The sequence below is a fragment of the Lissotriton helveticus genome, chromosome 8 (assembly GCF_964261635.1).
Source record: "Lissotriton helveticus chromosome 8, aLisHel1.1, whole genome shotgun sequence".
In the NCBI taxonomy this organism is placed as follows: Eukaryota; Metazoa; Chordata; class Amphibia; order Caudata; family Salamandridae; genus Lissotriton; species Lissotriton helveticus.
The window spans coordinates 1,563,363,330-1,563,390,749 of record NC_136069.1 but is presented as its reverse complement, the minus strand read 5'-3'; the positions used below and the strand labels follow the sequence as shown (position 1 = coordinate 1,563,390,749).

The window sequence follows — 27,420 nt, the reverse complement described above, 5'->3', positions numbered from 1 at the left end:
TATTGGGTCTTACCCTTCCTTCCTTTGTGTTTCCTTTACCCCTCTCATTGTTTTCTACACTGATTGTTTTGACAGTTGTTTTTCTTATGTGATGTATATACATGAAAATTTAAGACAGTTTGAAAACTGATATCCGAATGGCTCTATCTGTATTTATGAATGAATAATTTTTCTTTTAATACTCTCTTCAAATAAAAAAAAGAATAAAAAAAAAGAAGGGCTGCCCATGACTGCCTTATATACCTCAGTGAACTCAAACCTAATCTCCAAGGGGTACAGATTATCCCCATCACCCAAGGTAGGAGCAACGTATTTATCCAGCCCATTCACCAAATCTCTTATGGTAGTAAAAGTAGATTTGTTTAGCTGGTCGAAGGCTGCCACCACTAGGGAGGGTGATGTTTCCAAAGCTAACAGGGGCTCCAAAATGATGGCAATATTCCGTATCACCACATGTTTATTCACTTTGGCCATTTGGAGATTACGCCACTTTACCTTCAAACCCTTGTACTTGGTGGTTAGGCCAGTCAGGCCAGGGTCCGGGGTTACACCCGGGCCATTGTTAACTTGTAAAGCTATTTATATTGGGTTATGGTCCCTAAAGGTGGTTTCATGTACCACTCTGGAGCCAACCAGACTATAGAGAGAACGGGGCATAAAAATATAATCTATAATGGTCCCCTTTCCCCAGCCCACAGAAGTGGGCAGTCCCCTGGACAGAGTATAGCCCCCAGGCGTCACGTTTCTTAACGCAGCCCAACCGAGAGCCTCCGACAACTTCCGGTCCCTTTGATCGGAGTGAAATCACTGATCTCAAGGACTTCTAGCACAAATGGATTCCCTTGTTGACATATATGGCCCAGCTTAGTGTTAAAGTCATCGCCTATAATTATGCTAAAGGATTTAAGATGAGTATATGATCTAAACTCAAAGCGCGATACCACTTCAAAAAGCACCTCGATCTGGCACCCAGGATACACAATCGAGTTATAAAAATTCACAAGGAAAAAATTAAATGTTTAGAAATACACACCCAGAGGACCTTAATGCCACTATGTTTGACGGAGATTGGGTACATTCTCAGATTAACAGCAAATTTTATTAAGGTGATTTAGCCCCGGTGTGGCAGTCGGCCAAGGGAATGAGTTGCTAGCACACAGAAGCTTGCATTGCCATCTCAGCCAACCTGGTCAAGAGCCCAAGTCTCCTGTAACATAATGATGTCAAACTCAGAAGTAAAATTGAGCCAATTAGGATCTGCTAGCTTATGCCTAATACCTGCCATATTCCAGCTTACAATTTTTAATGGGCACCCTGAAGCACTTGATGGTGCTGGCTCTACAGGTAGTGAATTAGGGAGACCCATCTCTAAGCTTGGACAGTTGATCCCGGGAGAAGATGTAATGATGTCTTGTAAAGCGCATGAATCACCCACATGGGGTATCTCCCCGCTGTAGACCGCTGGGGAACCCGTCCTGGCTTTCCCTGTGAGATGGTCCCTACTCGGTATCTCCAAGGTGAAACCAGGCATCCCCGGTGTATGTGTGGGGCCGTTGTGGAGATGAGGCAAGCTAATGCCCAGAGTTGCCGAGTGTGATCCCTGGTTAGAGTAGGACCGAAGCGAGAATTATCGAGTCCGCTGACCCTGGTCCACGACCCTGCTGCGTCGGGAATTGAACCCTGGTCCCGGGCTGTCCTCTGCTTCCAGGTCTGCCGCCTCTAACCAGTGAGCCACACCACTCCACTAGAGATGGAACCTGGAGTGAATCATTTTCCTCCATGGTGCTTAGAGGGTCGAATCTGTTATTCACGGGGATCGCCATATGGTTAGGGGAGAGGGCTGGGAGTCTCAGGGAGCAGTGGATCAAACTATCCGTGGGAGGGGGTGGGCCTGCAAACATTGATAGAAGAAACCCAACAGGAGGATGTTAATGCAGACTTCCCTAATGGTTGATGATACAGAACTGTAGAGTAAGCGCTTAGCCAAGCCAGGCCACCAGCAGTTGATTACAACACAATCCCCCTGTAAGGACTTATGCATTGGTCCCACCCACCCTACCCTCCTGACAAACAAAATATTGTCATCATCAGAATAGCTAAAGTCAACAATATTGGCCAGTCAATAGCATACTTTCTTTTTCAGTTGGCAAAAATGTTCTGAGTCAGTATCGTATAGGCTCGGACCCCAGCCGAGATGACAGTGTATGGACAATGGTACGGCGGCAGATTAAGACGTGGGAGTTGTACACCTGACTTACCAGGCCTGCCCACTAGCTCTCCGTGAACTAATTGGCCCACACGAGTCCCTGGAGGTCTGTCTGCCGCAGCAGGTTTTCCTGCAGCTGGTATGACTGGGCAAGCCAGAGACTGAAGGGGCTGCAGACGGAGGATGGGAGTGGAAATGTCACCTCCGTCTGTGGCTTGACCTTTAGGTAAAGAGTCTCGTATAGTATCCTGACCAAGTGAGGGTCGCAAATCAGCCCCTGTGCCCCTCCCAACCAAGGAGCAAACAGAGATCATGGCATCCTTAAGTGGATCCAGCCCAGCAGCTAGCTTAGTTAAAGCTAACTCTAGTACGGATATTCTTTGGAGTAGAGGGGCAATACTTAGTTGGATCGCATCTTTGAGTTTGCCAATAAAATCTGTCCAGTCTAAGGCAGCAAGACTCAGGGGAATTGAACTATTAGCATCGGGCTGAGAAGCAGGATGGCTGGTAGACACATTTAAAGGTCCTTCGGGCCCTTCACGGCTTTGGTGGTTGATTGATTTGCCTCTTCCTTTTAAGCTTAGGCTAGTATTTGGAATTTCTGAAATTGTGTTGTCATTGGGTAGAGCCACCGAGAAAGAATGAAAAGGACTCTTGTCAGGATGGAGTGCTGCACAGTCCTGTGGGGCAGGCTGTGAGGGTTGCATTACCGATCCTCCAAAAGAAGAACTAGCCCCCCCCCCACCTCCAGAAATAGCCTGCGCTCAGCCAAGTCAATTTCCATAGAAACTACCCCTACTGCTCTTGCCAAAAAAGAGTCCAAAGTAGTGCTGTTAGATAGTTTAATACTAGGCCAATGAGGGCCCAGCGATTTACGCTTTCCCATTACGATCCTCCAATTGTCTATTTATTAAAAGGCGATTGCCATGAGGTATAACTACATTCCGGAATCGACTTCAGGTCCAACTTGCCCAAAGAGCCAGAGCAGGATTGAGACAAGTAAGAACAATGAGTGGAAAACTCACCCTGAAGGCCCCAGCTTCCGTCTTCCTCTCCCAACTCCACGAGTGGAGGCCCAGCCTCCTCAGGGTGATGACGGGCAAGGTCGGGCCCGTCGTTGGCCCGCGCAGTAGGTGCTCCATATTAATTTAAGCGCCTTCAGGCATGAAAAGCACTTGCCGGCGCCTTCCTGGCACGTTGAAAGCTGGGGACAGTAGTCCCCTGCCCGTAGATTGCAGGCATGGCAGAAAGCAGCAGAAGCGGCTCCCACATGTTAATACTCATTAGTGTCTGTAAGGGCCTCAATGCACACAATAGCACTACAAGCAGAACACTGGGCTATAAAGCAAATTTAATTTGTAAAAAGTCAAGCTATGAAACACAACTGTGTTAACTATAGTGACTGTGTAATCCACACTGTGTGCATTGTTACTCACTACACATCAGGCCATGCGTATTAGCAGGCCTGGCCCGGCAGCGCCACGATCCACCGGAGCTTTTTAGGTTTCGTAACCTGGCGAGGGGCGAAGCACCTCCCAGATCGAAATCTGTTGTTTTCAATAGTGAGGTTAGGACAGCCTCTGTTTCCAATTGGCTAGCTCCATAAATGGAGGCTAGCCATTGGGAGGCAGAGGCTGTCAATCGCGCTTTCTCTCGAAAACGCGATTCGGGGGCGTTTCTGGTGCTTTTTTTAAGCCCCGCCCCTTTGTCCCGGGCCGCGCTGCGATTGGCTGCCGGCCCGGGACACCCCCGTGACGTCATTCCCAGGCCGCGCTGTGATTGGCTGCCGGCCCGGGACACCCCCGTGACGTCAGCCAATCACAGCGCGGCCCGGGACCTGACTTGTTAACTACGTTTTGGACACTTTATTAGCATTTACAATTGAACAATAATACTACTACATTTTTATGTTTTGCAATATAAACTTATTATTTTGGCACTACTAACGTAAATTGCATCCGAGGTAACAATAACGAATTCATATTCAATGTACGTATTTGATTTAGATGGATTGTTTTTAAAACTTCGATTGCTTTTCAGCCGGGTATTTTACTTAGGGTGTAAATATATTTTTGTTTACGGCTGATCGAGATCTCGCGATATTTTGAAGTCGTCATGCCGCTCCCGGCGTGATCCGCTTTCTCTTCCTGCGCGGCCTGAGGTGAGTGAGACATGGTATCCAGAGCGGAGAGAAGGAGACTAACTTCAATCCGGGGGGAATATTCGCCATCCTGTTTTGAAACTCTTCGGTTTAGTGCTTGGAGAACAGGATCATTCTCACAGACAGAACCCTCCATGTTACTAGCCCTGTTGTGTTTTGGTTTTCCGGGAGTTTGAAGTATAACAGGGCTACGGTGCGGCTCTACTGTGTCATGAGGCACTGGGTACAATTAGAGCAGCAGCGTGTATCCCTCCCGGTATGTATACTGTCCGTTTTACGCCGCCTGATCATTTTAATGGATCACCTGGACACTGGTAGCAAATGCCTTTCTGTTCCTTCTCTGCGAGATGACTCGAGGATTGCACCACCCTTTGTACACTCAAGTAAATTGTAATAGTGTTGTTGTCACTGATTTGTATGTTAGACTACGTAATTATGTCTAAGAAAGGCACGGTAACGCTTGGAATACACTTCGTGCATACGTGTCTGCATTGCTAAACGTTTGTACCGACTAGAAGTTTGGCAGCGCTAACTAATGATACCGTCTTAGCCAGTGTACTTTTCTTTTGTAATTGCATTGGGATATCTAACAGGAAAGGTCAGTGTTAGACCTGGCACCTTGGCGTGAGTTTCCCTTCCACTTTTTGCTGTTGTGCCTCAGATGTTTTTGCTGGTGTCCGCGACTCAGGGCACTGCGCCACGGCCAACCCGTGCCGCAGTGCAAGTGCTCCCTACTATAAAGTGTACATGTGATTGATATACCTGATTGGTTCATTGGATTTACTGGCAGTCCCCAGTAAAGTGCACCAGGAGTGCCAGGGCTTGTGAATGCCAATACTGCTAGTGGGCCTGCAGCGCTGGTTGCGCCACCCACAGAAGCAGCCTTAAAATGTGTCTAGGGTCTGCCATTGCAGAACCTGCGTGCAGTCTGGTACTGTCACCCTGGCTGGGCAAGTGCACACACTTGCCAGCCCCTAAACCTTCCCTTAACTTCATATTAGTCACCCCTATGGTAGGCCTGAGGGCAGGGTGCATTGTAAGTGTAAGGTAGAACATGCCCTGATGTGTGTGGCATGGTCTAATAGTGAATTACTGCCAAATTCGTTTTTCACTATTGTAAGGCTACCAGTTCCCTTCTAGGCCAGATGGGCTGCTGGAATTATTACACTCTATAATCCCAGCAGGCTCAGGGAACATGGTAGAAATTCATGTTTAGTATGCCTGAACTCAGAATAATAAAATACTTCTTTTAGTAAAGTTTATTTTAATATCCTGTGTTTGCAAATGCTACTTTTAGAAAGTTAGCATTTGCTTGCCTAACCATTTCAGCCCGCCTCTGCTTGGATGTGGATCTGACTGTCTGGTGTGTGTGAGTGACAGGGCTGGGAGTTGACAGGTAGTGATTAGCAGGAGGACCCCTTAATGGGTGGTGGGAGTTTCCCCTGAACGATGCATCAGGCTGTGCTCTGCCTCCACAATGCTGGCTCCGCCCTCCTGGGGAGCGACTGATGACTCAGCCTGCACCTGGCCCAGGAAGGACCGAAGCTTGTCAACAAAGTACTCAGGCCACTCCTGCCCTCTCAATGCCGGCTCCGCCCCCCTGGGGAGCGGCTGATGTGCCTGCCCTCACACTGAATACAGAAGTCCTAAGTACCCACAACAAGTACTCAGAGACTGAAGCAGTTATGCAGAGGCCCCCCTGGCCAGTGAGAACAAAAGAAACTGTGTATAAAAGTAGGAGCCCTGCTCCTTGTAAATTAGAATCCTGTTTCACCACGAAGGACCTCTGCCCGACTAGAAGGAGAAGAGACGCTGGGAGAACTGGCCTGCTGCTTGCCTTGCTGAGAAAGGAGAGGAAAAGACTTGATAAGAAAAGACTTTGCTGCTTTGTGCTTGAACATTCTCCAAGGGCTTGACTGAGCTTGCCCCCTGACCTGAGCCACAGGACCATCTGGCTCAACCTGCCTCTGCTCGTCTGCCGGTAATTAACCGGGATATCTACTACTGCCGGAGCTGTGACCTTGGTGCCCCCAGCCCCTCTCTGAGGCCGTGACCGACTGTGTCTCCTCGTCCCCGCCGAGGAAGAGCTCCGCTCCGTTGAGCCGCTCTCCCCCCGCTGAGGAGATCGCTGTGTTGACCGCCTGGAAGGCTCACTGCTGTGGTGCCCCCCAGCCCCTCCCTGAGGCCGTGACCGACTGTGTCTCCTCGTCCCCGCCGAGGAGGAGCTCCGCTCCGTTGAGCCGCTCTCCCCCCGCTGAGGAGATCGCTGTGTTGACCGCCTAAGAGGGCCCGCTGCTGTGCCTCACCCTCCCGCCAGAAATCCCCACCGGACGCAAACAGACCCAGGGGACAGACCTCCGACCTGGACGGACGCCTCGGGTGCCAGCCTCGCTCTGCCTGAGCCGCTGGGCACCTCGCCTTTGTCCCCGGAGGAAAGCCGCCACCGAGACCGTCAACTGGCTCGGGGCCCGCAACGTTTGTTTCTACCCTTGATTTTGGGGTTGCCAGCCGGCCTGCAAGGGCCCAGGAATTGTGAATATCACCCGCGGTGCGAGCCGCCCCTGTTTCGCTGACCCGCGCCGCTCTGTGTGCCTGCCTGCAGCTCCGCGCTGAGAAGAGCGCTCCAGCCCCTCCCGCTGGAATCCTTTAGCTGTCGGGGAGACGAGGCTGCAATCAGCGCCCCTGCCCGAGTGACTGGGGCTGCGCTGGGTCCGTGAGCCTCCCCTTCACCCGTCTACAGCGCACCCGAGTGCAGAAACAAACAAAGAATCAAGAGAACATTGTGGAATACAACTTAAGAGAAGAACAGTGCATTTTTGAACTATAACTAAAAGAGAGCTTGCCTATTTACAACCTGTGGGCACACAGAACCGTTATTTGATCTTGTGATAAGTCTGACCTAAGAGATATATATATTTTACATAAAGAAGCGTATTTTTATATACTCACAGCCTGGTGTCCATTTGTGGGGGGATTGGTATATTTTACTGTGTGTGTGTCTACAAATGCTTAACTGACTAACGCCTGGAGAATCGCCTTGGCTGCTCACGCCACGCACCTAGAGGGTGAGCAAGGGTAATTCTGAAGGGTCATCCTTTGCCCTGACTTAGAGGAGAGGGTCCCTGCTTGTCACAAGTACCTACTTGCGCCAACCAGAGACCCCCAATTCTAACATTGGTGGCAGCGGTGGGATTTGCGAATTTGCATTTGTAGTTTACATACAGTGAATTACTGATCACCACATAGGGAGAGCAGATCTATAACGCAGCCACAGGTTTCCAGTTCCTTTTTGCTAATTTTGTTGAGACATCTGCCATTACTGAAGCCATGCCTGGCTCACTTCCTGCCGGAAGAGCGCTCTCTACCTTCTCTGGAGCAGATGACATAGATTGGAGAGAGGGAGCCTTGAGGAGCTTAACCAATGACCAGCTGAAAGATCTCTGCACAAAATGCAGAATTGCCAAAGGTGGATTGAGCAACAAGACCCAACTCGTGACGGCGCTGAGAGCCTGGAGGGAGTCAAGAGATCCACAGACCCCGGTGGATATCGTTCCACCAGATGGCGCTGTAGAGCCCCCCAGAGGCCTGTCACCAGAGGAGCTGGCAGACAGAGCCGCAGACAGGGCACATGCAATGGAGATGGCGAGATTAGCTGGGCAAATGGAAATGGAAAAACAAAAACTGGAAATGGACAAGCAAAGATTGGCCATGGAGGCACAGCAACGCCAGCTGGACCATGACCTGAGAATGAAGGAGTTGGATCAAAGAGGTTTGGGAACAGCTCCTTCTGGTGGCAGCACAACGCCGGTGCAGGTAGAGTCCAAGGTGTACATCCCCAAAGATATAGTTAAAGAATTCTTTAGGGGGGATGACATAGGACAGTGGTTTAGGGCATATGAGGTAGCCATGTCCTCCCACCGGGTCCCTGAGAAAGATTGGGGAGCGGGGTTGTGGGGAAGGTTCCTTAGCGAAGGGCGGGACACCCTGCTAGATTTGCCCACTGCAGAACAGATTTCTTATCCCCACATGAAGGAGGCCTTAATGACCAGGTATGGGCTTACCCCTGAATTATATAGACAGAGGTTCAGGGGGTGTGCAAAGCGTCCTGGGACTACGTATGTGGAGTATGTGAATTTTTTTTGCAGAGCCCTGGATGGTTGGGTGAAGGGTAACAAGGTGAATGATTTTCAAAGTCTCTTTGATTTAATTGCATGGGAGCACTTGTCTGATAACTGTTTTCCTGAGTTACGCCAGCACCTGATTGATAGCAAGCTGTCCAACCCGAGGAAGCTTGCTGAGGAGGCGGACCGCTGGCTCAGCACCAGGGTCCACAAGGGTCCAGTGGGAGACTCCGCCAAGGGTGGGCAGGGTCCCCAGCAGAAGAGTGGGGGGGACAGGGGTAAACAGAAAGGGTTCCCTAAAGGCCCCCAAAGTAATCCCCAAGGGAACCAGCAGAAGGGTTCTCAGCCTCCCCCACCCCCAAAGCAGAATGGGGCCCCGACAGGTAGACCTGTTCCAAAGGGGCCCTTCAATTGTTACAAATGTGGTGACCCGGGGCACATAGCCAGTGACCCCAAGTGTCGCCTGTTTGGAAAACCAGCACCCACTGGTGCTCCGCCCCGACAAGTGACCAGTGTTCACTTAGGAGAAGAAGTGATGGTCCCGGGGGGTGGAGATCCTGTTCAGATGACCCTAGTCTCACTAGGAGACAGTGAGATGGTCCCTACAAACTACCTGCCCTCTAACACTAAAAAATATGGGCAGGTGGTTACCATCAATGGTAAGAAAGCTGAGGCTCTTAGAGATACCGGAGCCAGTGTGACTGCAGTGAGGCAGCACCTGGTGTCTCAAGAGCAGGTTGTACCCCATGCCTACTGTAGGGTTGTCAACGCTGACAATTCAGAGAGTCAGTGTCCGATGGCTCAAGTTCCCTTCGAGTGGGGGGGGGTCTCTGGTACTCTGCAGGTCTGTGTGAGGAAAACCATGCCTGTTGACTGTTTGCTAGGGAATGACTTGGAGGACTCCCCTTGGGAAAAGGTGGAGAAAACGACTCACCTGAAGATGGTGGGTCTACCTGACTGGGCGTGCGTGACCACCCGGTCAATGGCAGCCAGTAGGGGTGATCAAGAAGTCCTGGGACCTGAAGGAGAGGCCCAGGAACCGGCCTTAGGGAGAAGGCGCAGGGGGCGCGGGAAACCGGCCCCTGCTGTTCCCACGGTCCAGGAGGAAGCAGACCTTGAGGGGGATGCCCTGGAGCCTACAGGGGAACAGATTGCTGAACTGGGGGACCTGCCTGAGCTGACCCATTGGCAGCAAGAAGGAGGCCCCTCCAGGGAGGAATTCTGCAGGGAGCAGAAAGAATGCCCTTCTCTCGTGGGTATGCGGCAGCAGGCTGCAGACCAGGCCAATGGTGTTCAGGCCAAAACACATTATGTGTACTGGGAGAATGACCTCCTGTATTCCGAGCCTAAGACTGCTGAACCTGGGTCAGCCCGTGTGCTGGTGGTACCCCAGAAGTTCAGAGCCTTCCTACTGGGACTGGCTCATGATGTGCCGTTAGCAGGACATTTGGGGATGGACAAGACCTATGACAGGCTTGTCACCCACTTTTACTGGCCCCAAATGCACAAGAGCTCAGATGCTCATTGTAGGACCTGTCCAACTTGCCAGGCAAGTGGGAAGAGTGGAGGGAAGAACAAGGCTCCACTCCAACCATTCCCTGTGGTCAGTACTCCATTCCAACGAGTGGGTATTGACATTGTTGGGCCTCTGGACCCCAAGACAGCCATGGGCAACAGGTTCATCCTGGTCTTGGTGGATCATGCCACCCGGTACCCTGAAGCCATCCCTCTGAGGACAGTGACGGCCCCCGTGGTGGGGCGTGCACTAATGGGAATTTTCTCCAGAGTGGGGTTCCCTCTAGAGGTGGTGAGCGACAGAGGGACCAACTTCATATCCAAGTATATGAAGTCCCTTTGGCAAGAGTGTGGTGTGACCTACAAGTTCACCACACCTTACCATCCCCAAGGAAATGGGTTGGTTGAAAGATTCAACCGAACCCTAAAGGGCATGATCATGGGCCTGGAAGGTCCAATGAGGCGTAAGTGGGACGTCCTCTTACCATGCCTGCTCTTTGCATACCGCGAGGTGCCACAGAAGTCTCTAGGGTTCAGCCCCTTTGAGCTACTGTATGGTCACCCCGTGAGAGGACCACTGAGTTTGGTAAAGGAAGGCTGGGAGCAATCTCCCAGGAAACCTCCCCAGAATGTATATAGCTACATGCTGGCCTTCAGAAACCAAACCAGGCGCTTCAGACAACTTGCTGAGGCAAATCTGGAAGCTAGCCAGGAGGAGATGAAGCGGTGGTACGACCAGAATGCCACTCTGGTAGAGCTTCAGCCTGGACAAGAGGTGTATGTCTTGGCCCCAGTGGAACCCTGTGCCCTTCAGGATAAGTGGACAGGCCCATTTGAGGTTGTGGAGCGCAAGAGCTCAGTGACATACTTGGTGGACATGAAGACGCCCAGGAATCCTTTAAGGGTCTTACATGTCAACCGCCTCAAGCCCCACTTGAAAAGGTCCGAAGTGGGCATGCTGTTGGCCACTGATGATGGAATGGAAGAGGAGTCTGAGCCTCTTCCTGACCTCTTAGTGGCCTGTGAGAAGGATGGGTCAGTGGATGGAGTTAACCTCTCACCCACCCTGACCCCTGAGCAACAGGAAGACTGCCGCCAGTTGCTGGGGCAGTTTCCAGACCTGTTCTCCCTGGTTCCTAGTGTCACAGATTGGTGCGTCCATGATGTGGACACAGGAGACAGCTTACCTGTGAAGCATAAGGCTTACAGGGTAACTGACAGGGTCCGGGCCTGCATCAAGGAGGAGGTCTCCAAGATGCTTGCTCTTAGGGTGGTTGAGTCTTCCAGCAGTCCTTGGTCCAGCCCCGTGGTCTTGGTCCCAAAGGCTGCTGCGCCGGGAGCCACATCTGAACTCCGGTTCTGTGTGGACTACAGAGGACTCAATTCAGTCACCAAGACTGACGCGCACCCTATCCCCAGAGCTGACGAGCTCATTGATCGGCTAGGGGCTGCCCGGTTCCTCAGCACGTTTGATTTAACGTCTGGGTACTGGCAGATCGCCTTGACCGATGGGGCAAAGGAGAGGTCCGCATTCTCCACACCAGATGGGCATTTCCAGTCCCGGGTTATGCCATTTGGGATGAAGAATGCCCCTGCCACCTTTCAGAGGTTGGTCAACCAGGTGTTGGTTGGGCTGGATGAGTTCAGTGCCGCCTACCTGGATGACATCGCAGTGTTCAGTGGCACCTGGCCAGAACACCTGCGGCACCTCTGGGAAGTGTTGATGGCCCTGCGCAAGGCAGGCCTCACAATCAAGGCGAGCAAGTGCCAGATTGGGCAGGGTTCCGTGGTGTACTTGGGACACCAAGTGGGGAGTGGCAAGGTGGCACCCTTGCAACCCAAAATTGAGACCATCCTGGCTTGGGAACCCCCCAAGACCCAGACTGCAGTGAGAGCCTTCCTGGGGCTCACTGGGTATTACAGGAGGTTTGTCAAGGGCTATGGCACTATTGTGACCCCCTTGACAGAGCTGACTTCTAAGAAGCAGCCCAGGAATGTGATTTGGACTGACACCTGTCAGAAGGCTTTTGACACCCTGAAGACTGCCATGTGCACGGCACCCGTGCTCCTGGCTCCTGATTTCTCCAAGGAATTCATAGTGCAAACAGACGCTTCAGAGCATGGTGTAGGGGCTGTTCTCTCACAGATGACTGAGGAGGGCTGGGACCACCCTGTAGCCTTCATCAGTAGGAGGTTACTTCCCCGGGAAAGTAGGTGGAGTGCAATAGAGCGTGAAGCATTTGCTGTGGTCTGGGCACTGAAGAAGCTAAGACCCTACTTGTTTGGGTCTCACTTCCGGGTTCAGACAGACCACAGGCCCCTCAGATGGTTGATGCAAATGAGGGGTGAGAACCCAAAACTGTTGAGGTGGTCCATCTCCCTACAGGGTATGGACTTTACGGTGGAACACCGCCCTGGCACAGATCACGCCAACGCTGACGGTCTGTCCAGGTTTTTCCGCCTTAGTGATGTGGAACTCCCTGGGGAAGGGTAGTTCCCCCCACATTTCAGCTGGAGGGGACACGTGTTAGACCTGGCACCTTGGCGTGAGTTTCCCTTCCACTTTTTGCTGTTGTGCCTCAGATGTTTTTGCTGGTGTCCGCGACTCAGGGCACTGCGCCACGGCCAACCCGTGCCGCAGTGCAAGTGCTCCCTACTATAAAGTGTACATGTGATTGATATACCTGATTGGTTCATTGGATTTACTGTCAGTCCCCAGTAAAGTGCACCAGGAGTGCCAGGGCTTGTGAATGCCAATACTGCTAGTGGGCCTGCAGCGCTGGTTGCGCCACCCACAGAAGCAGCCTTAAAATGTGTCTAGGGTCTGCCATTGCAGAACCTGCGTGCAGTCTGGTACTGTCACCCTGGCTGGGCAAGTGCACACACTTGCCAGCCCCTAAACCTTCCCTTAACTTCATATTAGTCACCCCTATGGTAGGCCTGAGGGCAGGGTGCATTGTAAGTGTAAGGTAGAACATGCCCTGATGTGTGTGGCATGGTCTAATAGTGAATTACTGCCAAATTCGTTTTTCACTATTGTAAGGCTACCAGTTCCCTTCTAGGCCAGATGGGCTGCTGGAATTATTACACTCTATAATCCCAGCAGGCTCAGGGAACATGGTAGAAATTCATGTTTAGTATGCCTGAACTCAGAATAATAAAATACTTCTTTTAGTAAAGTTTATTTTAATATCCTGTGTTTGCAAATGCTACTTTTAGAAAGTTAGCATTTGCTTGCCTAACCATTTCAGCCCGCCTCTGCTTGGATGTGGATCTGACTGTCTGGTGTGTGTGAGTGACAGGGCTGGGAGTTGACAGGTAGTGATTAGCAGGAGGACCCCTTAATGGGTGGTGGGAGTTTCCCCTGAACGATGCATCAGGCTGTGCTCTGCCTCCACAATGCTGGCTCCGCCCTCCTGGGGAGCGACTGATGACTCAGCCTGCACCTGGCCCAGGAAGGACCGAAGCTTGTCAACAAAGTACTCAGGCCACTCCTGCCCTCTCAATGCCGGCTCCGCCCCCCTGGGGAGCGGCTGATGTGCCTGCCCTCACACTGAATACAGAAGTCCTAAGTACCCACAACAAGTACTCAGAGACTGAAGCAGTTATGCAGAGGCCCCCCTGGCCAGTGAGAACAAAAGAAACTGTGTATAAAAGTAGGAGCCCTGCTCCTTGTAAATTAGAATCCTGTTTCACCACGAAGGACCTCTGCCCGACTAGAAGGAGAAGAGACGCTGGGAGAACTGGCCTGCTGCTTGCCTTGCTGAGAAAGGAGAGGAAAAGACTTGATAAGAAAAGACTTTGCTGCTTTGTGCTTGAACATTCTCCAAGGGCTTGACTGAGCTTGCCCCCTGACCTGAGCCACAGGACCATCTGGCTCAACCTGCCTCTGCTCGTCTGCCGGTAATTAACCGGGATATCTACTACTGCCGGAGCTGTGACCTTGGTGCCCCCAGCCCCTCTCTGAGGCCGTGACCGACTGTGTCTCCTCGTCCCCGCCGAGGAAGAGCTCCGCTCCGTTGAGCCGCTCTCCCCCCGCTGAGGAGATCGCTGTGTTGACCGCCTGGAAGGCTCACTGCTGTGGTGCCCCCCAGCCCCTCCCTGAGGCCGTGACCGACTGTGTCTCCTCGTCCCCGCCGAGGAGGAGCTCCGCTCCGTTGAGCCGCTCTCCCCCCGCTGAGGAGATCGCTGTGTTGACCGCCTAAGAGGGCCCGCTGCTGTGCCTCACCCTCCCGCCAGAAATCCCCACCGGACGCAAACAGACCCAGGGGACAGACCTCCGACCTGGACGGACGCCTCGGGTGCCAGCCTCGCTCTGCCTGAGCCGCTGGGCACCTCGCCTTTGTCCCCGGAGGAAAGCCGCCACCGAGACCGTCAACTGGCTCGGGGCCCGCAACGTTTGTTTCTACCCTTGATTTTGGGGTTGCCAGCCGGCCTGCAAGGGCCCAGGAATTGTGAATATCACCCGCGGTGCGAGCCGCCCCTATTTCGCTGACCCGCGCCGCTCTGTGTGCCTGCCTGCAGCTCCGCGCTGAGAAGAGCGCTCCAGCCCCTCCCGCTGGAATCCTTTAGCTGTCGGGGAGACGAGGCTGCAATCAGCGCCCCTGCCCGAGTGACTGGGGCTGCGCTGGGTCCGTGAGCCTCCCCTTCACCCGTCTACAGCGCACCCGAGTGCAGAAACAAACAAAGAATCAAGAGAACATTGTGGAATACAACTTAAGAGAAGAACAGTGCATTTTTGAACTATAACTAAAAGAGAGCTTGCCTATTTACAACCTGTGGGCACACAGAACCGTTATTTGATCTTGTGATAAGTCTAACCTAAGAGATATATATATTTTACATAAAGAAGCGTATTTTTATATACTCACAGCCTGGTGTCCATTTGTGGGGGGATTGGTATATTTTACTGTGTGTGTGTCTACAAATGCTTAACTGACTAACGCCTGGAGAATCGCCTTGGCTGCTCACGCCACGCACCTAGAGGGTGAGCAAGGGTAATTCTGAAGGGTCATCCTTTGCCCTGACTTAGAGGAGAGGGTCCCTGCTTGTCACAAGTACCTACTTGCGCCAACCAGAGACCCCCAATTCTAACAGTCAGTTACGTGATTATCAAACCCATCGTTGTATGACCACCTCTTTAAAAAGAATGTAACCACTTCTCTTTGAGTTTTTTTGTTTGATAGAAAGATAGTAACATACACTTTATCCGGAAATGCTTTATCGTATTCGTCGCGCCGGTTTTGAGAAAGATGTATAAGGCTACTAACGATGCGGCACTCTTTCCTGGCGTCATTTCACATGCGCCTTACTGTGTGTATTCAATGATGCGAAAATGGGCTGGGCATGTTGCTGCGATGATGATGATCTTAGGACACCTTTGAATTGATTATGAAACTAATTTGATTTCTGAGCAGACAACATTTTGAGTTGTAAACCTACATAAAAGGACGCATTGTTGCATCGCGTTTTTTTCATGCATTTTCTTTGCTTCCACAGTTAATCTCTGAAAATGGTGCGCTATTCGCTCGACCCAGAAAACCCGACTAAATGTAAGTGAGATTCGCGTTTGTCTCGTATTTGAAATTCAGTCATCTGTCGATGATTGAACAATTATATTCATTGTAGGTGCTTGACATGTTTTAAGTCAGCTGGTCTAATTATACTTTACTTCTCAGGTCAATACAATGAAGACGATTAAGTGCTTTGAGCGAAGACGAATCTTAATGTGCCTTACATAGGATTAATATTATATTTTTGTTTTGCAGCATGCAAGGCACGGGGTTCCAACCTGCGGGTCCATTTCAAGGTACGCGTCCTTTAGACCACCAACCCTGCATGATTCACCTGATGCTTTAACGATACATTGAACACCAGGGGCTGTGTAAATCCTATCGCCCGATGTTTGGGACAGTTTTTAGTTCAGTAGACCCTTAGATTCAATTCCAAGTTCCCCCCCAATCCTCTGCATCGCAAACCTGTTGGCTGCCAGTTAATAATGCCACTTTATGGATCTGTGTAAGAGGTTGTTGTGCAACTAAGGCAAAATGTGCATCTATATGGAGTGGTGTTAAGTCTTTCATATGAAAAGCCTTCATTATTCAGACCAGCGCCCTTTTGGAAGTGCTTTGAGCGTAGCTTGTTTGACGGGGAAGCCAGTCGAAAAACGCATATGAACTGTAAATTGCAACAGTTTAATGCTAACTATAATGGCCTTATTATCTAATGATACATTCAAAGGAAGACTGGTGAAAATTGGCAGGCTAATAACATTTTACTAAGCTATTGCACAATTGAAAATTACGATTTCTCGGAGGCATTGTTTTTTAGTAGCTTTTATTTTTTACTCCTGCCAATTTTTTTACAATGGGCCACCTATGTAAAGTTTGTGTAAAACTGAGCATTGCATGAAGTTGGTGTCCAGTTCATTCTCTTTAGAGTGATCCCACTCGGTGTCATTCAATTCAAAAGTTCTTTATTTCGGTAAAAGATTTACCATAAAAGACATAAAAACATACATTTTAAAAAAGTGGTTGGTCGGTGTCATTCAATTTGTGTTCTTAATAGTTCACATAATGGAGTTTGTGTAGCTGTGATGATGACTTGCTTAGGACACCTTTGAGTTTTTCATGAAAATGCTTTGCATTCTGAGCAGCTACTAATTATGCCTTGTGTACAATACTCGTCCTAATTCTTTATTTCTAGAGTAAACATGCCCCTTTAAATTTTTTTTCTAGAACACCCGTGAGACTGCTCAAGCCATCAAGGGTATGCATATCCGTAAAGCCACCAAATACCTGAAGGATGTCACTCTTCAGAAGCAATGTGTTCCTTTCCGTCGTTACAATGGTGGAGTTGGAAGATGTGCTCAGGTTAGATGGATAATAATTAAGTGTTTAATAGTACATGCCATTACTTGTGAATGTTGGCAGCGTTCTAAAACAGTACTCCAAGTTAATCTTTTATAAAAAATAATTTGAGTCTTTGGACACACAACCTAGAATAAATGATCCTTCAGTTCATGCAGATTTTTATGCACTTCACATCCATTGCCTGTTTCATCCTATGGACTTTTTCAGGTTTCATCTTAGCTTTATCTGAGACCCAGTAGACTACTTCTAACAAGCAACAGTTCCCTTCTATTGCTGCTTGTACATGTGACTAATCGGGCGATATAGAGGTATGCCTTGCAATCCAAAAGTAATGTGGAATATGGTTACATCCAGGTCTTTAGAGACTGCTCAGCATGTTTTCTCCGTGACCATAAAAAAAACTGGCCCCTGTATCCCTTGCCCAACCTCTGGGCTTTCACACCTTGCTATGTAGGTATTCTCTCATCTAAAATGTATACTAACTGGCCACTATATTCGTCCAATATTATGGATTTACACAGGTGTGCAAAGAAATTATCCGCTAGTCCCCTCCCGAAATTCAAGAGTTCGTCATCTGCCATCCCACGTTTGCCAAAGAATCCTCTAGTGGCGAACAAGCCGTTATTCGGGGCTAAAGGTCAGTCATTAGAAGGAAACCAAGGGATAGTAGTCCAAAAAAAAATGCTCTAGTCTTTGGAGGAGGGGTGGTTAAAAAGAGAAAAAATGGGACAATAACAGCCATATTATGGTGCTGATTATCCACTATTGGTCGGGTCATTTTCTCCGTGGCCCAGATGGCCATAGAAGCAGTAGACTAGCAGTAATACATGCCAGGCTTCTGGGTGAAATGATCTGGGGTGGTTCCTGGTGTGACCCGTCTCTGCTCTTGCGTTTACCAGAACGCGTCTGCGCTCCATTAATATGCAATAAAAAGGGTCATACCTCTGTATAATGCATTACTATTAAGTTGCTTTTCTTTCTGCTGCTGGTGTAATAGCTTTTTTTTGGCTAAGTGAAAATTAGCTTGAACAGATCCTCTGTACACGTTTAGAATTTGAGCATGAAATACTATTGTATATCACAATACAGCATGTCTTGTATTTTTTATGGTCATTCTGGTTCGTCTGTGCGAAGTTTCTGTACTTCACTCTGTTCGTTTCTTAGCCAACACATGTTTCGTCGCTGTTACATGGGATTACCCTGCGACTTCTTCAGGGCTTATGTCTGTCCTGAGTTCTCTTATTTTCTGTGATAGTTCCAACCCGAAAAGGGTGTCTTTTAAGTGGAGTGGCAATCATGGAGAAGTGGTCGCCATGGTTAAACTTTTTCTTTGCCTATATTTTTAGTAAAGCGGATAAAGTTGTAAATTACCAACCAGCTGCCAAATGGGGCAAAGTTGTGGAGGTTGGATATCATAGCGAACGGCGCACACCCCAGAGCTGTGATATCCAATCTCCACAACTTTGCCTGATTTGGCAGCTGGCTGTATTGGAGCGGTTTACTGCGTGCCCTGCCCAAGGAGCCTGTCCTCCGGTTAGGTGAGATGTGCTGCTCTGCTTACCTGCTGGGGTCTGGGCAAGACCGCTGGCATCACTCAAGGGTGTCCCTTCTGCACAGGCAGATGGACTGCAGATTTGTAGTTGGCGGCTCCAGGACTGAGCGGATACACCTAAAGATGTTCTTCCTAAGCCCAGCCAGGAGTGTGGAGGAGCAAGTGTGTGCCACTGAGGCAAAGGGGTGGGCACTGAACGTCACCCTCAGGCTTTTTTTTAACACACGCACTTACTACATGTGGCCAGGTGTCTACTTTGTCCGGGCAAGGGGCATCTTTACCTCTGTTACCCAGTGACCATGGGTCAGGTGCCACAACCCCTTTGGTTCAGTTGTAGTCAATGGGATTTATTTTGGGTTTTGTAGTTACCAGACCCTAATTTGAGTGTGTTTTAATGGTCACCACTGTAAAGAGGAGGTCCCTTGACCCCTAATTTTAATACCCTCCACACTCACCCTTTCTATGTAAAGCGCTCTGATATCTGCAAAGATCTTGTTCGCGCTATATAAAACTTTCAAAATAAACTCAAGAGAAACTTGTACTCTGCCCGAACAGCTTCCCGTGCCCATTGAAACAGCAGTGGAGCTTCCGAAGTTCAACACAAATTGACTCCGCACACTTAAGTAATAGATATCACAAAATCATTAACATTGTCTGAAATGGTCCAGTATCTCTTCAGTCATTCTCCCAAGAATTCCAAAGTCAGGTAATCTTCAGTAGAAAAATTCTTTATTTTCACAAACACTTTTAAGAGCAATAGCCAACGCGTTTCGTCCGTGACCGGACTTCTTCAGGGCTTTTATCTCGAATTCTCTTATTTGTGATGCTGTACAATGGTCTTCTAATTTGAGAAGTAAGTGTTCTTGTGCAGCCTCTGCCGGCAGCTGCTGTCTCTGTTCGGGTGGTTGCGGGAGTCCGAAGTTCCCCTTCATGTGCAGTTGGAGGATGGGGCTACGCTGCTGTCGGCAAGGCCCACTTTCTAGATGCAGCATAAAACTAGTATGGTCGGGCTTACAACACTGCATGTCGCTCACTTATTCATTCATCAACAGTATTGCACGCAAACTAGCCAGTCAAGAGCTGTTCTGCTATAGGCTGGGCTCCATGGCTTTGCTGGTTGTTGGAGTCCTCTTCCTGTAGCGGGCCTCATGATCTGGAGGTTGAGATTGGTCTCCCTTGCAGTCTGACATATTATTGCTTCAACTATTGTGTCTGATGGGTGCAGTAATTGTAGACTTAACAGTGTTATAATGCTTCCAGTAGTGCTCCAGGCTGCTAGTCTGTGTTACGAGTGTTGTATCTACCAGATATCTCCTACCAGTAGCTCACAGAAACCTTCAGAGTAGCTCCCAGTCTTGAGTTCATTTTTAACTAAAGAAGTGTTTTTCCCTTTTAAGTTAAGAAAAGACTGTTGGTTTTACGTTGTCAGGCTACAGATAGCAGAGACTGATAATAAGCAGTTCTCCAATTTAAATAGATGACCGCAGGAAAGCAGTCATCATGTCTACAGGCCACTAGGAGTAGAATTACTGTAAAGACACTTAAAATGAGTTTTATGTATCTGATCAATTTCATTTTCTTCAATCTCAGCGTGTGACAAATCCAAACAGCAGGCCTCTTGCTCCCAGTGGCTGGTAGAACTTCTGCCATATTTAGAACTTTTTTATGGGAGCAATTTGAAGTGCAGAAAAGTTATTAGGAACATTCTTGCAGAATATTTTTCAGCTCTTAACATTTTCTTAATTAAAAAAAATGGTTCATGCAACAGTGCTGCATATGGCGGAAGGTAGGTTCTTTGCCACAACTACATACAACACATACACTCAGTCACCCATACATCCCATTCATACACATGTTCATACATCGCCACAGAACATGCACTCATTGACGCACACGCAGCTCTATCATACTATAGTCACAATATTTTGTTCAAACCATAGTATCCGGGGCAATTGACTTTAGTTTTAAAGTCAATGAGGAGGGGGAGTTTAGTAACAATGCACAAGTTACTTGGCCATCAGTAGCTCATGATTTTCACTGATCAGAAGTTGCTCTAATTGCAGAAAAGGTTGGAACCCCCCCCCCCCGATTAGCTGTTTTGCTAATCAACCAAAGAGCTTTAATAGTTCTCCTTTGTTTTGCTGAGGCCATGTCTGGAGATATGCTGTCTACTGACCTCGCATTGAGATACTTGTGGTTACTGGGATTAGTGGACACCAGTGAACCGTCTCTGCATCCTCCTCAGAGACCCCTTAGTGCTCAGATACTCGCTGTGTACTGGAGAACCATGGCCTCAGATTAACCGCTCCGTTCGTGTTTCTGCTTTTAAAAAGTACTTTAATCCACACAGTTAAATACTTAACCTAAAATTAAGAATGAGCGAAATGAAAAGCAGTCAACATGAACTCATTGACTAGTCTCTGTGTCTCAAACTGTGCAAGACCCCTTCCTAGAGTGTTTTTAACACTGAGATCTAATGTCTCGATTAGTAATATCATTAAGACACGGTGGACCTTGGTACCATGCTGTTAAGCCATATTTTCCGTGCTCAATGGGTTGCTCATTTGAAGCTGATCTATAGTTGGACTGGACCTCTTTTGCAACAGGTTGGATTAGGGAGACATCATTTTTAACTAAAAGAAGTAATAGGTCCGCTGTCAGTCCAGCTGGTAAAGCTCCCATTCCTGATGGGTTGCCAAATGACATTTTGAAATGCAGCCTAGATCTGTGATTTGCCATTGCATGTCTAAAAACCTAACTTATTGTATTTAGTAAGAGGGATTAGAGATTTTGTTTTTTTCCCCACTTAATGTATTGTGAAGAGCATTTGGATTTTGGTTGCTATGATGATTACTTAGGACACCTTTGCATTAAAGATGAAAACAATTTATATTCTGAGCAACCGTTGCTGATTACAGGTGTTGGATGCTTTCTCCTCACATGACCTTCCCTTCCTCCTAACCTCAGTATTTTTGATTTTGCAGGCCAAGCAGTGGGCTTGGACCCAGGGGCGATGGCCTAAAAAGAGTGCCGACTTCTTGCTTCACATGCTGAAAAACGCGGAAAGTAACGCTGAACTCAAGGTTTGTATACAAGCTTGTTTTCATTCTTCAGGAGCTAGCAAATGACCCCTTTAGACGTTTTTCCCTTCATTTTTTAAGGTTTCGCCTTGCGTCCACTGCGCAGCAGCGTTCGCGCAGACAAAATCTTTTGAGAAGCAGTACGGGGGCTTTGTCCCGCCTGCTCTTCCATTGGCTAGCTCCATAAATGGAGGCTAGCCATTGGAAGAGAGATCTGTCCGTCATTGCCAGAGCAGATTCGTGGGCGTTCCGGCGATGTTTTCGCTCTCCGCCCCTTTGTGACGTCATTCCGGCGGTGGGCGTTTTTTTTTTGTGGGCCAAGGTTTGCTTTTTCATTCCTCCGAAGATGGCGCCGGGGCCCGTCAACTTCTCGCATCTACTGGTACGTTTGTGTGTGTATTGAGAGATAAGGTAGCCATATATACCCGAAGCCCACCTCCCCACCCCCTGCTAGTGTACACGCAATAAACAAGCACACGTTTTGAAGTTCAAATCCCCATGTGATGAATCCGTAGAGGTTACAAGCATAGATGCAGATTGTCAGAAGCGTGTCCATTATTGCTGAACGCCGTTGAGCTATGTCTTTCACTGACAGAATTTTGAGCATTTGCCGGTCCTTTCGAAGCCAAACAGTGGTGCTCATCAGAGTAAACGTGCGAGATTCAAAACCTGGGCAGGGGTCTTCAGTGGCGGGGTCCCTGGACATTATGCACCCTTTTCACAGCTGCATGTAGGCAGTTGCTTTTTTAGGAAGCCTGTGCCCTACTCTTCGTGCCCTTCATCCTTATGTTAACATGAGGCCCCAGGGCCGCTTCGGAGAAGTCATCGGGCGAGTTATTTTTCGGCCTTCAGCACCGGGCACAGCTGGGCTAAGAATAGTGTCCCTGGGCTTGACTAATATGGGGAAGGACAGTGCCCTGACCGGAGTGCCCGCCTGCACTTCAGGCACAGTATTTAAAGTGGCAGGCCTGGTTTGGGGCGAGCTTCGCAGGCCCAAACATGGCCAACAAGGAATCGGCACAGAGCACGTCGGGCCCTTGGGCCAGCCTTGCTGCCTCCAGCAGGAATCGGCGTGGGTCCACATACTTGGGTCCTGCACTACTGCTAATGCCAGATGTCACTTTCTTAGAACTCTTAAACTGTACTTAAGTAACTGAGCTGCGACGGCATACATCGGTCGAGACGGCATTGTATTTGTTGGTAGTCATTGCTGGGAGTGCAACTCGTGTACCTTCAGACTTGAGCCAGGCTTGTCACACAGGAAGGCCGACAGATGGGCCTGCAGCTGAGGGCCCTGTATCTCTGGCACAGGGCTTACATGGGACACCCCCATGTGGCTGAGACGCCTCTCTGATCCCAGCCCTAGTGCCCTACAGAAGAGGTTTGGGCTTCTCAGGAGAGCCTTGGAATTTCACAACTGTTTTTTAAGTTAACTGTGTCTTTAAGATCTCTTCCTGTCTACAGTGCCTCAGTAGTTAAAATCTACTAACGGTTCTCTTCTGCAAAACTGCTCAGCAGTTTACAAAAGCAGTAAGAGGGGGTTCAGAGTGCACAATCTGAGATGTTTTATGATCAAGAAAAATATATATTTTGAAAAAGGTTTAGTCTAAGCAAAACGTTGATCCTAAGCCACGAACTTTGGAACCCCTTGTGTGTCCGCTTTGTCGGTCTTCCCTTTAAGGTACAAAACAGTATTTTCTTGGAGGTCGAACTGGCAGTTTCAGTACAACAATGTATTCTGTAGTTCGTTGCTGGTGAATTCACCTTAGTGAAGTCGTTGAAGGATCTGATTTGTTCTGTATTTAGAAGTCTACATTGATAGCACAGCATTCGCTGGACCTCATGCTAAACTAAAGAGCTTCTAGAGTACTGCTGAGAAGAGGGGATGTGTGGGGGGAGGGGCTCTGTGTGGGGGGGGGCTCTGTGTGGAGGGGGGCTCTGTGTGGGGGTGCTCTCTGTGGGGGTGTGTGTGGCATTTGCGAGAGATTAAGCTATTGGCATTGTAAATGACAATGCCATTTATTTATCTGTTCTTAAAACCAACACATAAATAAAAATGTCATTTACAATGCCAATAGCTAACTTTTGCAAGGGCGAAACCGTTGCATTGTAAATGCTTGTTTCACTAGTCTCCTAACAATATGCGCATAGGCCCTCACAACGAGTTGTTCAACTACTGGTTGTGGTGAATAGACACCCCGTAAGCAGGGCCCAGTTGAACAATTATGCATTTTTTCTGAGTATCAGGGAATCAGAAATACAGGGTTCAGATCCACACTTATCTCTGAATAATAATTCTAGATGTGGAAAATTTGCTAGTGGAATTACCATTTATTCACAGAATCCGACAAGGTATTAGCATAACATGACCTACTGGAAATGCATCATTCCTGTGCTGTGAGGCAATGGCAGGAAGTTAGGTCCAGAAACATAATTCAGTGGATGTTTGACAGCCTGACTCTTATCTCAGGCAGCAGACACTGATGAAGGAGGCAGGCAGCCATTTTGTCAGTACTGGTGCACGGCCAAATGTAAATACACAATCCATTGCCATCTATTGCCATCTTCTGACCATGTAGAAAATATTCCAACCCAGCAAATAACCACAGCTACAGAGCAACTGAGGAAGCATACATTTTATAAAGAGGGACTTTAGGTTTTGGCAGAGGAGGCAGTGAAGGAGAAGCCAGGCCTCACAGGACAACTCGTGATCCACACACCACCGAAGGTCAGAAGCACACTGTGGCAGGACATCCCTCTTAAAGTGAAGCCATTGAAGAAAGATGGAGAATTCAAAAAAGGAGAGTTCTATACTTGCTTGCTTAACAAATCAAGGAAAATCTTGATATAGGAGGGGATCACTATCAGAACTGAAATTAGAGATGTAGACGGAGATAGTGCATGGCCTCACACATATCAGCTCTAAAAGAAGCAATGGTCTATTAGGAGCTCATTTAGAATGTTGGTGACTCAATTGCCAATGTATAAATGCTACTAAACCCGCAGCTAGCCAGTAGAAAAACATCTACTTACAAACACTCACAAGGCAGAAAAAAAGAGGGCCTCACTTACAAGAAACTGATGCATCAGCATGGATGCATCAGTTTCCCTGCACCCGCACCAAATGTCCTTGCGACTCCATGAAGACGCTGTATTTTCAATGCGGGGCTCCGTGGCGCAAGGATTAACAGCTGCGTCAGAAATTCTGATTATCTGTTGGCGCAAAAGGGACTCATTGCTGGAGTTGGATGTAAAACTGACACAACTCCAGCAATGCGTCAAAACACAGAGGTGAGTCCCATTGTCAAAGTCTTGCATAATTTCTTACGCCTTGTCTGAGCACGCGTAAGGATTTTGATGCAGTGAAGTCATAGAGTGACACAGTGCAATGTAAATTTCACTGCTCCACTTCTACATGGCTTTTTTGCGTGGGGACACCTACCCTGCATACATTATGCCTGGTGCAGGTATAATGTGACACAGGGCTCTACAAAGTGAGGTATTGGTCCCACGCATCAGTTTGTGGAAATGACGCAATGTGGTGCACTGTGACTGTATAGAAAAAAGTGATGCAGCAGCGACGCAAGGGGCTTGTAAATGAGGCCCAGAATGACTGATGAGGTTGTCAGTGCCCATAGTGAAAATGTATACCCAGAACAGTGCAATTTGAACCCCCAAAGAAAAGCTGTGGTCACAAAATGTAAATTCACAAAAAGTGATGAAAACCAGCATAACAAAGCTTTGATAAACTATTAACTTTCCAGGACAAAACTTTATTAGCTCTTGAAATGTATAGAAAATGTACTTAAATAGGGCTTTGCGATGCTTTCCATTTAGGTGATGTCCCAAGGGTGGTGCATGGTAATTGCCGTTCTACCAGCCATTATTTTTGGACAAAGCCACATCTACTTACAATGGTAGGCAGGGTTCTGCACTAAAAAGTAACACCTTCTTGCAGCAGGTGAGAAGTAGAACGAAAACATTTGATTTCTCCTAACTTTTCAAAGTTTGCGTGTGCTAAACTGTACTGCACTCATCCAATGAGTAAAATGGTTTTAACTTGTCTGGGCATATTGCTGTGCATTGGTAATGTGCCCTTTCAATTCAAAGCATGAGCTAGACATCACACACACACCGTTGTACTGTGGTGCAAAGGTGTGCATGTGGCACAAGACAGCATACTTGTGCAGCAGTTCCATATCTTAGTAGATATGTTTCTGTGATGCTGTCTCCCCCAGCGCAATGCATCACAGCAACTTTGCTTGCTGTATTAGTCAACATTGTAATACATTTTCCTCTTAGTCTGCTTGTTTTTTTACATTGAGATGTCAACATTATAATTAATGTAGTAATCTCATCATCAGGACAAAGTTCTTGAGTCTTTTTCTGTCAGAACCCTGTCTTTGAAATGCATCCTGCTCAACACCCGCTCCGTCCACAGGCACGCCATCGAGATCTGGAACCTACTCGACACCACAGCCCCAGACGTCGCCTTCTTCACGGAAACCTGGATGAACGCCTCCTCAGCGCCCGACATCGCCATCGCCATCCCAGATGGCTACAACATCATCCGAAGGGACCGCATCAACCACACCGGAGGAGGCATCGCCATCGTCCACAGGAACACCATCCGCATCACGATCAACACCGACGACACCCTCGCAACCGCCGAGCACCTGCACTTTCAGGTCCACATCAACCCCAAGACCACCCTCAGAGGCACCCTCATCTACAGACCCCCGGGACAACGCACACAATTCAGCGAAGACATCGCCGACTTCATCAGCCCGCACGCCCTCTGCTCCGCTGACTACATCCTCCTAGGGGACCTCAACTTCCACCTGGAGAACAACAACGACCGGGACTCAAGCAGCTGGTCACCACCCCCACCCACTACGCCGGACACACACTCGACCCCGTCTTCTCATCCAGCAAGGACATCGCCTTCAGCCACGCCACCGGACTCCACTGGACGGACCACAGCTGCGTCCACTTCAGCTTCCGTAGGACCACGATCCACCACCACCAGTAACAGGTGGCACGCAGGAGCTGGAACAAGATCACAGCCGACCAGCTCGCGACCTCCCTGAGCATGAACCCTCCCACCAGCACAACGAACCCTAGCCAGGCGGCCACCAACCTCACGAAGTGGATCAGCGACTGCGCAGACGAGCTCGCCCCCCTGAGGACCCCGCCTAGCAGACCCGGTAGCAAGAAAGCCCCATGGTTCACCGACGAACTCAAGAGCTCCAAGAAGAACTGCCGAGCCCTCGAGAGAACCTGGCGCAGAGACCCAACACCGGACAACATGACTGCCCTCAAGCTCGCCACCCGAAAACACCACCAACTCATCCACGCCACCAAGAAAACTGCATTCAAGGAACGACTGGACAACAACGCACACAACAGCAAGGAACTCTTCAACATCGTCAAAGAGCTCTCCAACCCCAACGCCGGAAACAACGACATCACCCCTTCGCAAGACCTCTGCAACTCCCTCGCCTCCTACTTCCACAACAAGATCGCGGACATACACAACAGCTTCAGCACTCAACCGACGAACGCCACAACCGAACCACCGCCCCCCACTACCACCCTCCGCACCTGGACTCCGATCAGCAGCGAAGACACCGTCCGCACGATGAACTCCATCCACTCCGGATCTCCGACCGACCCCTGCCCTCACCACGTCTTCAACAAGGCCGACGCTGTCATCGCACCCCACCTGCGGGACATCATCAACACCTCCTTCGACACCGCTACCTTCCCGGAGAGCTGGAAGCACGCCGAACTCAGCGCCCTACTCAAGAAGCCATAGGCCGACCCCACCGACCTCAAGAACTACCGACCCATCTCGCTGCTCCCGTTTCCTGCAAAAGTCATCGAGAAGACCGTCACCTTCCTCAAGACGAG

General features: G+C 49.1%; 1 long non-coding RNA gene and 3 other non-coding genes across 4 annotated transcripts; all 4 read left to right on the top strand.

The window, feature by feature from the left end:
• Positions 1–15,355: 15,355 nt before the first annotated feature.
• Positions 15,356–15,421, top strand: LOC144774635 (small nucleolar RNA SNORD58). Its single transcript, XR_013600404.1, has one exon. It is a non-coding gene; the product is annotated as a small nucleolar RNA SNORD58 (small nucleolar RNA).
• A 78-nt stretch (positions 15,422–15,499) lies between these two features.
• On the top strand, positions 15,500–16,870 carry LOC144772057 (uncharacterized). Its single transcript, XR_013599623.1, has 3 exons — positions 15,500–15,555; positions 15,772–15,812; positions 16,741–16,870. It is a non-coding gene; the product is annotated as an uncharacterized LOC144772057 (long non-coding RNA).
• Positions 16,594–16,659, top strand: LOC144774636 (small nucleolar RNA SNORD58). The gene has a single exon (XR_013600405.1). It is a non-coding gene; the product is annotated as a small nucleolar RNA SNORD58 (small nucleolar RNA).
• Positions 16,871–21,265: 4,395 nt separating the features above from the next.
• LOC144774634 (small nucleolar RNA SNORD58) lies at positions 21,266–21,330 on the top strand. Its single transcript, XR_013600403.1, has one exon. It is a non-coding gene; the product is annotated as a small nucleolar RNA SNORD58 (small nucleolar RNA).
• Positions 21,331–27,420: the final 6,090 nt, after the last annotated feature.